Consider the following 9,774-nt stretch of genomic DNA (forward strand, 5'->3'; position numbering starts at 1 on the left):
ATGGCGAGAGACTTCTGCTGATGAATGCAACTGGGCGTAGACCATCATCATGCTCTTGGTATAAGACACCACCTAGTCCGTCTAGGCTAGCATCCACGTGCAGAATGTAAGGTTTCTGTGGATCTGCGAACGCCAATACAGGGGCTTTGGTGAGCCGGGTCTTGAGTCCTTGGAAAGCATGTTCGCATTGCTCACTCCACCGAGAGCCAAAGGGTTCAGAAGGCTTGAAGTAAGTCTTGTCAGGTGAGTTTGCAGTCTGACTCCCCTTGGAGCAGGGATGGGGAGGATATCCTTGAAGGAGTCCGTTGAGGGGATAGCAGAGTTTGGAGAAGTCCTTGACTGCAGTTATATAAGACCCTCGTCAGACCCCACTTGGAGTACTGTGCTCAGTTCTTGTCGCCTCACTATAGGAAGGATGTGGAAAAGATTGAAAGGGTGCAGAGGAGATTTACAAGGATGTTGCCTGGATTGAGTGGCATGCCTTATGAGGATAGGCTGAGGGAGCTCGGTCTTTTCTCCTTGGAGAGACGAAGGATGAGAGGAGACCTAATAGAGGTGTATAAGATATTGAGAGGCATAAATCGGGTGGACTCTCAGAGGCTTTTTCCCAGGGTGGAAATGTCTGCTACGAGGGGACACAGGTTTAAGGTGCTGGGGGGTAGGTACAGGGGAAATGTTCGGGGGAAGTTTTTCACACAGAGGGTGGTGGGCGAGTGGAATCGGCTGCCGTCAGTGGTGGTGGAGGCAAACTCAATAGGGTCTTTTAAGAGACTCCTGGATGAGTACATGGAGCTTAATAGGATGGAGGGTTATAGGTAGGTCTAGAAGGTAGGGATGTGTTCGGCACAACTTGTGGGCCGAAGGGCCTATTTGTGCTGTAGTTTTTTATGTTTCTATGTAAAGTGGCGATAGTAGCCACAAAATCCAAGGAAGGATCTGAGCTCTGTCACCGTTTGGGGTCTTGGCCAGGAGACAACAGCCTCTACCTTGGATGGGTCCGTCGCTATTCCGTCCTGCGACACTACATGTCCAACGTAGGTGACAGAAGTCCTGCCAAACTGGCACTTGTCAAGCGACAGCTTCAGACCTTCTTCTTGGAGCCGGTCAAGCACTTTGAGCAACCGCTCCTCGTGTTCTTCGAGGGTTCGTCCAAACACAATGAGATCATCCAGGTACACCAACACCTCCAGAAAGTTCATGTCGCCAACAGTATGTTCCATGACTCTCTGAAAAGTGGCCGGTGCTCCTGAAATTCCCTGAGGCATGCGTTCGAACTGATAAAAACCCAACGGGCAGATAAAAGCAGTCTTCTCCTTGTCAGCCTCACTCATGGGTATTTGATAGTACCCGCTCCTCAGGTCGAGGACTGTGAACCATTTACTCCCAGACAAGCAGTAAAGAGCGTCTTCTATCCTTGGGACAGTGTACTGGTCCGGTATTGTTCGAAGGTTAAGGGTTCGGTAGTCCACGCACATTCGTACCTTCCCTGACTTCTTGCGTACGACTACTATTGGCGATGCGTAGGGACTACGCGATTCAGAGATGATGTCATGGCTTTGTAGTTCCTGTAGGTGCTGGCGCACATCCTCAAAGTCAGCAGGCGACAAGCGACGTGACCTCTCTCGGAAGGGCCTTGCATCCTTCAGTCTTATTTCATGTCTGGTGCTTTTAGAACAACCTACATCCCACTCGTGCTGAGAGAAAACCTCTTTCCTCTCCATCATTCTCTCACAGAGACGCCTCCTTGCCTCCTCTGGCATAGGAGAGGCTCCAAAATCAAAAGATGAATGGGTCAGTTCGATTGCAGCTTTATCCGCACACTGTGCCCTCGGCAGAGGAACAAGGGTTACTGGAAAAATGTGGGCTACTGGAGTCCCACGTTTCAAGGAGATTTCTCTGGATGACAGGTTCTTCACAGTCACAGTAATGCGTCTGCTGGAAACAACTGATGCAGGATGAACCTCAGGCCTCACCCACAACTCTTCAGGGGAAAATGTGTCATTAGGCTGATCTATCAGTGCTAGCTGGTCTGTGAAATCACCAGGAAACTTTGGGAGGCCAGTGACTTTAAACACTTGTCCTGGTTGCAAGGTGATTGGCTTGCGCTGGGTAAACCACACAGTACCATGCTTGTCTACCCCTTCTGTTGTTTCAGACTGGGTGAGTGTCTCATAAGCTTCTCGGAGGACGGGGTGTATGGTCAAAGTACCCAAGAAGCGTTCTCCCGCCTGTTCTTTACAGGACTCCACCAACTCTCTCACCAGCCGGGTATTTGTCCCCACCAGCACGGCAATGTTGTTATCTTTCACAGGGTCAGGACATACTAAGGCCAAAGTGTCAACTGTCTGCGGCACTCCGGTTACAGCGGCAGTGAACTCGAGTTGTATGGACAGGTAGCCATCATATGGGTATTGGTGAGAGCTTAAACCCCATATTTCCAGGTCTTCAAGTGGCTGGAGAGGTAAGTGTTTCAGGTAGGTGTGGTAGAAGGTTACTTGGGAGCCACTGTCAAGCAAAGCTCTTGCATAAACTCCTTCTATTTGCACAGGTACACCAGAGATGGGCCCCACTAATCCTGCAGGTAACTGTTTTGAGCCTTGCTTTGCTGGGGGTGGACAGTGGGTGGAACGTATTTCACACAGAACCAAGCACCGTTCCTTCACCTGGCTCCTGAGAAGTTTCCCTGCTGTTTGCTTGCTTTGATCAGCTTCTGATTCACTCTCCTCAGATCCTCGGGTTCTTTGCACTCTCTCCTTGTATGCCCATCTTGCCCACACCTGTAGCAAAAGATTCCTGCCGGCAGTGGTTTGGACATTTTCACTCGGGGCGACGTGTCCCGAACAGCAGCTTCTGGCACTTGCTGTACGGACCCAGTCCTTGCTGTCGTACTTTCAGATGTGGGGGTAACTGGAACGGCGCTCAACAGTCTGGCCACCTGAGAAGTCAGTTCCCTTACCTCATTTCGTAGGCTGTTCAACTCAGACGTAACTGAGGACTGCGGTACACTGGCGGTGGCAGTAGCTTTCACCCCTTCTCTGGCGCTAATCCAATTTTCTTCCTCTCTTACCTCCCGCATCAGCTGGAAGAAGGAAGGGGGTTTGTCCAGGGTGTGGCTCATCCTTACACGCAGAGCAACCATGTCTCGAGTGAGTGCACCCTTGACCAGCTGTTCCACCCGAGCTCGATTCATGTCTGCAGCCGTAATTCCTCCCTTAAGAAGAGCACGATGGAGAAGTTTGTCAAGGCGATATAGAAAAGCAGAGAGTTTTTCTCCTTCATCCTGGTATGTGTGTCTGAACTTGGCCAAGATGTCGGCTCCACTCTCTGTGGTGCCATAAGCTGTGTCCAGAGCAGATAAATAATCGGTGGCCGTAGCAGTGGGAGTGCTAACTTTCAAAAATCGAACGATGTCAGCAGCAGGCCCTTTTAAACTCTCCACTATACGCTGTCTCTTGGCGGCGTCAGTGCATTGCCACTCATTGATCATCTGGGTAGCCTGCTCCATCCAGGCATCATATTCTTCCTCACCTGGGGGTACAGGTTTCAGTCCTGAAAACAGTCTCAGCTTTCTGTAGCTAGGCCCATCGGTAGACACTTGGTTTCACTTGTCCACTAGTTTGCCAATAGCAGTCACTAAATCCATGTTCACATCCACTTTGGGAGCTTGATTTTCTGATACTATGGCCTGAAATTCCTCCATTGACTTGCCTTCCTGTTGTAGTAGTAACACCAGCTTTGGATGGAAAGCGTCCTCTTCAGGAACAGCATCCTGTGTGTCCAAGCTTTCTAGCGTATGCACAGCCCATGGCCCAGCTTCTCCTTCAATACCTACATCTGGAGGTACAGTGTCAGGGGTTAAATCAATGCTTGTCTCCACTAGTATGAACAACTGTGTGCCAGTAGAATCGCCACGGCGACCTCAAATCTTGGCGTGACCAAATACTTTCACTGTGTTTAAGACCCTAGCAATGGTCTCCTCACTAGTATCTATTGGTACATTGCTCAGTAATATGCCACGAGAAAGACTGGTATTCCTTTGGCGGCTCCAGTCAGCAGCCCGAGAAAAATCCATTGTCTTAAGTGAGCTGCTAATTGGTTGTGTTGTAATTACTGGGTTAACCGTTACAGACTGGCAAAAAGAAGGTAGAAAAAAATATTTGACCTGTGTGGTAAACAGGAATGATCTCAGCGGTGCCTCCAAAAATGTAACCCCCGGCTGATCACTATATGGGGCTACTATTTAACTGTTCGATTTACAGGATCCTGAATTCCTAGCAGTTGATGTTGAGCTGGATAAATTTCCTGTTTGCCCATCAATGCCAGTACAGGCTTGCATGGAAAGGATTTGAGTATGTTTAGCGCGGTGCCTCCAAAAATGTTATTGAGATAAACCTTATAATGAGAAAAGGTTTGGAACAACAAGGTAAACGCAATAACAAAAATATTTAACAATATAATTAGCAGATATAAACAAGTAAAGAATCCCAACTGAAGATTTTCCAATTAACGGTTTCAACCTGAGAAATGTTCAGAATATCACCAAGCACTTTGAATTTTAAACGTTGGGGCCCATCCGTTGGTGCACATCTGGAGAAAACCACATTCTGTTACCGTTCCTGTCTGATAGTACTCACTTAACCCCGACACACACACAGTCCAGACGGGTCTACGAGAGGGAAGATGATGGAGCAAGCACACGAGGCAGAGGTGCCGCGAGCTATCTGTGTAGTAACACAGGTCCAGTGCGCTGAAGGCTGTCCTCCTCGGCAGTCATGAAAAACCAAGCAGTTCTACCTGAGAAAGATTCACTTGGAACTGAGTTTTTACTGCCTCTGAAAAGCTCCTCTCCAAAAACGTGGCTGTCCCTCTTCTGCACACTCCCTCCTCAGCTCTGCAGCTGCTTCACTTCCTGGTGCCTTTTTTTCCCTCCAGAGCCCCCAGAGCAATCCCATTGGCCCAGCCCACATCACTCAACCAACGGCATCCTGTTCACAGCACCCGCCCGGCAAACAGGACACTGAAACCCACAAGGGACAAAGAACACTGGTAAATGTCATCCCCACAAACTTTCCTCAGTCCCTTATACAAGGATCTAATCCGCTTTCCTAACAGCTCTGTCAAAATCTCCTCTCATCTTCAAAGATCTCTCAGAACCTCTGGTCCATCTGGGCCTGCACACTGTTTCGAACTGGACCATTCCGTTTATTTTGCCTCTCCCCATCTCTTCTGTGAAAAGGCAGCACTGTTCCTGAGTGTGGGATTAATAATGTGTCTCTTCCACAATATCAGTGAGAACTGAGACTGCAGCTTCTGTTTCTCCAAGAGAATCTTTCTGGCTAAAGCCGGAATGTACAAAGATTTCTGTCACTGAGACATTGTCTGGCCGTCTGTGTCTCGTCACCCTAACTCACTCTGTCTCTGTCTCTCCCTCCACCCACTCTCATCCACTCTATATGAAGGCGGGATATTGTTGTTTCCTGACTGAGTGCACACAATCTGTATCTTCATCTGATCAAATAGAATTCAGCTTGTGAACAAAATCATCATTTCAACCAGTTCTGGGTTAAATCAGGCACAGCTCTGATTGGCTGCAGCCCCCTGAATCTGGGGAGCAGACACTGTGAGCATTGCTGGCCTCAGAGACTTTAACAGTTACTGAGCTGGGAAACTCCAACAAATCCCTGAGAATCCACAGCACAGAGCGAGAGGAGAGGAAAGCCTGTCCTCGGAGCTGTCAATCTGAGACACAGTTTGACCTGTCAATGTGCAGAGGTGAACACTGTGTCAGCGAGAGTGTGCTAAAGGGGCGGCTGGGTTAGACTAATGTTACTGTGTTTGTGTGTCCGCTCTCAGCGGCTGATTTCCCAGTCCTTCTTGTGTCAAATCACAAGATTTCCCTGTCATAGGATCGCGCTGCTCAGACCTGAAGAGAGAATTTAATGGAAAATGTTCGTCCATTTCAAGATTTCAGTTGACAAACGGCGAATAAGTCAGCGTTTGACTGAGAGAGCGCGATCAATGCAGCAAAGAGGGGGTTGAAATGGAAATTGCCGCCTTGAATTCGGATGGAACTTTCTCAACAGGAAATATTCGGGTTTCAGTAACAGAAATAAGTCAGTCTGAGAATCTGGAGTGTCCAATTTTAATTGCATTGGGAGAGTTTGTGAGGAGAGAGAAACACAGAGAGGTTGGAGGAGCCGGGAGCTGACAGCAGCTTGTCTCTGCTCCGTCGGCTCTCTGCCTTTAAGTTGCTCTGTGCCGCCACCACTGGCTTCATTTCGGATCCAGTTCTGACTCTCTCACAGATTTTCCACACACTGTCGGACATCATCTTGTTGGCCTGGGACATATTGTACCAGAAATATATCTTGTGCGTAAACAAGACAACAACTGCTTTCTGAATGAGCTGTCCAGCTGGGTTCAATCTGTCAGAAATGATTAGAGGTCTTTTAAAGCAACATCGATCTGGGACCAAAATTCTCTAATCTCTGAATATATTCAACTACTTTATCGCTTGTGTTTGGAGTCCTGGGCAAAGTGACCACTTTACCCATAGACATTTTGAAATCAATTCTAACATGAAATTTCATGATGTCTAATGATTCTCTAGAATCCTCTTTTACTAACGTTGCAATATGAATATTCCTCTCTATTTTCCACCTGCTCCTTCCATTCCCAAACTGTTACAACCAGGAATACCGAACGCCCAGTAATGACCAGCTTGTAGCAATGTGTTTGAATGAACATGATGTTTTGTTACCTAGGCAGCATTTTGAAATTCTCATCCATTCAATGTATTCTGGTGAAGTGTATTTCTTATATCCTGAGTGTCATGACATAAGAATGTTACTCTGACATGAGACCTTGTTTTGTCCTTATGCTGCTATTTTTCTTCTCACGTCATGATTTTATTCATGGAAGTCACAGCACAGAAGCCATTCGGCCCATCTTGCATATGCCAGCTGAGAACACCCTGGTGCTAATTCCAACTTCCTGCGCCCGGCTCACAGCACAGATCCAGGTCTTCATAGAAAAAGGACCACTGAAAATTACGATTCATTTTCGTGGGCTGTCTTGGAGAAGGCTTAATTGCAGTATTTCAGATTGAAACCACTGTGAGCAGGGTTCGAGCCTTGGCGGAAGAATACTGCGTTTTGAGTCCAGCGCCTTAACCACTCGGCCATCGCAGCCTCCTATATTCAGGAACGATGAAACCATCTCAGAAACGTTCATATTAAATTCACCAGGCACCTGGATTGTGCAGAGCACAGCGTGTGCGCAAAAATGTTTTCCTCTTTTTTTTGCTATCTTTACCTTTGACTGGGAACTCATTTATTAGTTCAGAGACGTTTCTTCTATTTTAATTTTTTTTTTCAAAATAAAGAAATTGAAGCCGAATTTAACGTCCGAAAAAAAATTACAACTGAAAGTCCGTTTTATTTCATTACCGGTAAATGTTGCGTTCGAACTGCCTTGTCCACATGCTTTGAAACACAAGAAACCGTGGACAAGGTTCTAAATAAATGAAAGCGAATTCGGGTCAACTGCTTGGAAAGCAGCTATACTCACCACCATACCACTACCGCTCACTGCGCTTAAATAACCCTTATTTTCATTAGTTATAATACGGAACGAGCTTAGTTGCTGATTTCATCAGGTTCCAGGTGTGTCCATAGCAGTTTGTAAACTGAACTTGGCTTCTCTCATTTTTCTGGACAGTTTAAGCCACCTTTTTACTATTGTTTCTGACTGAGAACTCATTGATTAGTTTTGAGGCCTGTTCTTTCATTTTAACAAAGTTTCCACTGAAAGTAAATTGGAGCTGGATTTTCCGTTAATAACTCATTAATAATGAGAATATTCAGTGAATTCCATTTTAGGAGTGACCCTCTTCTGTTCTGACCTGCGATAGCTAATTAAATAAGTCACCACTGTGATGGCCAGGAACTGAGCCTTGGTCAAATGCCCAGTCAGAAAGCAGATCTCTGGGAAATGATTAATATCATGTTTTGAAATCAGTTTAATCGGTAAGAACTTCAATCTATAAAGGTTCTGAATGAACGGTTAGCTTGCTGCACAGCTCGCGTTCAGCCAGGAGATGGCAGCAGTGAACAATATTTCGGATTTGCTGTTTGTGCCCACACATCTGGACAGGAATGGAGCTGCTGCTGCCGCGGAGCTGGCCAAGCAAGAGGCACAGATACTGACCAACTGCACCCGCTCCAAATAGATTCACAAAATTACTGAACAAACAAAAAACAAGCGCAACTGATCTTTTCAGAAGCTATGACAGTTCCTCTGAACGCATTATATTAACATCTCTTCAAGAATCAATTTGCTGTAATTAATTCAATATGAACCTATTCCCTGTCAGTTCTCAAACAGGCATTGACTGGGTAGAAGTTTTAATGTTATCAGAGACTTTGTGAATATTCTGAGGAGTGAAACGGCCGCCCCGAAGGAGGCCATTCGGCCCATCGATTCTGTGCCAACAACATGCAGGCCCTATCCCAGTAACCCCACGTATTTAACATGCTAATCCTCCTGACACTGAGGAGCAATTGAACATGACCATTCCACCGAAACCGGCATTAATTTTCATGGCTGAACTGCCGATTTTGGAGGGACAAAATCTGCCCTCCTGCCACATACGAAGCGGCGTCTGCTTTGGAGCTTCTCAATCCAAATATTTCCATGGTGGCAAAATCCTGCCCAAAGCTGGTGCCCTGATTTGAATGATTGCCAGCTCGAGTTTCCCATTGGGATGAGGAACATGGAATGATGCTGGATTATTCACTCTTCAAACCTGTGGAACTGTGAGTCGAAACTTCACCTTGGTTCGTGAACCTCAAAATAAGTCATTAGTTCGCCCTCAATAAGTGGATCAGCACAGGGACAGTGCAAGTGCACCCCTGACTAGGATGGGCTTCAGACCCACGCGTGCAGAACACGATGGATTAGCAATCCATCGCCTTAACCACTCGGCCACCTCGTCAAGCAGCCACTTCCCCCCTCCAAACCAGCTCTTGTGTTCTTAACACCCGTTAGAAAGAATGCATTTCTCCCGCAGGATAATGTTGTGTTTCTGCCCTCTCGTTTTGCTGTTACTCTTCCATTCGGTGCAAATCCACAGAAAGTACAGAGGAAGGCAGTCCCCTCTCTGGTCCCTGTTTGATTTTCAATTCACGGAAAATAATCTTGATGTTAAAAGGCAGCAAGCAGTCTGAGCTTGTGGCGCAACGGTAGCGCGTCTGACTCCAGATCAGAAGGTTGCGTGTTCAAATCACGTCAGGCTCATGAAGCTTTTCTACAGTTGTTCTTTGGATTTTGTATCTGGGTGAAGTTGTTGTTTGCAAATGTTCCCGAAATGATACATTTCAAAATGATGATGAAATGATATTTTAGGGATGCTTCCGGTTTCCACCCGCTGATCATATTTTTTGCAGTTTTTGTGAATTTAAAGCAAGGTCCAAGGTCCGAGATGATTCAGCGGACATCTCAGGGGTGAGCTCCCCTGTGGTGATTTAACCGGAGGATTCTCACCTCAGGCAGGGAGCAAGGCTGAGCCTTTATCAATAATCTCAACAAACCAATAACGGGGTAGCACAGTGGCTAGCACTGCTGCTTCACAGGGACCTGGGTTCGATTCCCAGCTTGGGTCACTGTCTGTGTGGAGTTTGCACATTCTCCTCATCTCTGCGTGGGTTTCCTCCAGGTGCTCCGGTTTCCTCACAGTCCAAAGATGTGCGGGTTAGAACAAAGAACAATACAGAA

General features: G+C 46.8%; 1 non-coding gene across 1 annotated transcript; it reads left to right on the forward strand.

Moving 5' to 3' along the window:
• The first annotated feature begins 9,225 nt into the window (after positions 1 to 9,225).
• On the forward strand, positions 9,226 to 9,297 carry trnaw-cca (transfer RNA tryptophan (anticodon CCA)). Its single transcript has one exon. It is a non-coding gene; the product is annotated as a tRNA-Trp (tRNA).
• The last annotated feature ends 477 nt before the right edge of the window (positions 9,298 to 9,774 follow it).

This window comes from Mustelus asterias, unplaced genomic scaffold, assembly GCF_964213995.1.
Source record: "Mustelus asterias unplaced genomic scaffold, sMusAst1.hap1.1 HAP1_SCAFFOLD_270, whole genome shotgun sequence".
In the NCBI taxonomy this organism is placed as follows: Eukaryota; Metazoa; Chordata; class Chondrichthyes; order Carcharhiniformes; family Triakidae; genus Mustelus; species Mustelus asterias.